Raw genomic sequence first — 322 nt, 5'->3', positions numbered from 1 at the left:
ATTTTTAGTACACTTCTAAGCAAGTTAGGATTTTCTGCTTTTCACCACGTGAAAAAGCATCTCATCTTCCATCCGAATCAACCAAAAAGTGAAAATTGATTTTTTGACACCTAAGCCCCCTTTCCGTAGACCAGGTCACATTGTTGTGCGTTAGCTTATCTGTTAAGGTTTTAACTATACTTTAAAATGGATAAGTTTACAGCCCCAAATATGCTTAATGTGTTAAAGAGCCCATTTATGATTCTATCATGCTGGCGCCTCCAAGTATTAGTGCCAGCGGATTGACCGTGTGTGTTTTTGTGGTGTGATTGTACCTGTGCTG

This window comes from Rhagoletis pomonella, unplaced genomic scaffold (assembly GCF_013731165.1).
Source record: "Rhagoletis pomonella isolate Grant_MI unplaced genomic scaffold, Rhpom_1.0 Rhpom_scaffold_00007, whole genome shotgun sequence".
NCBI lineage: Eukaryota > Metazoa > Arthropoda > Insecta > Diptera > Tephritidae > Rhagoletis > Rhagoletis pomonella.
The sequence above is the reverse complement of the archived record's forward strand: the minus strand, read 5'-3'. Positions refer to the sequence as shown.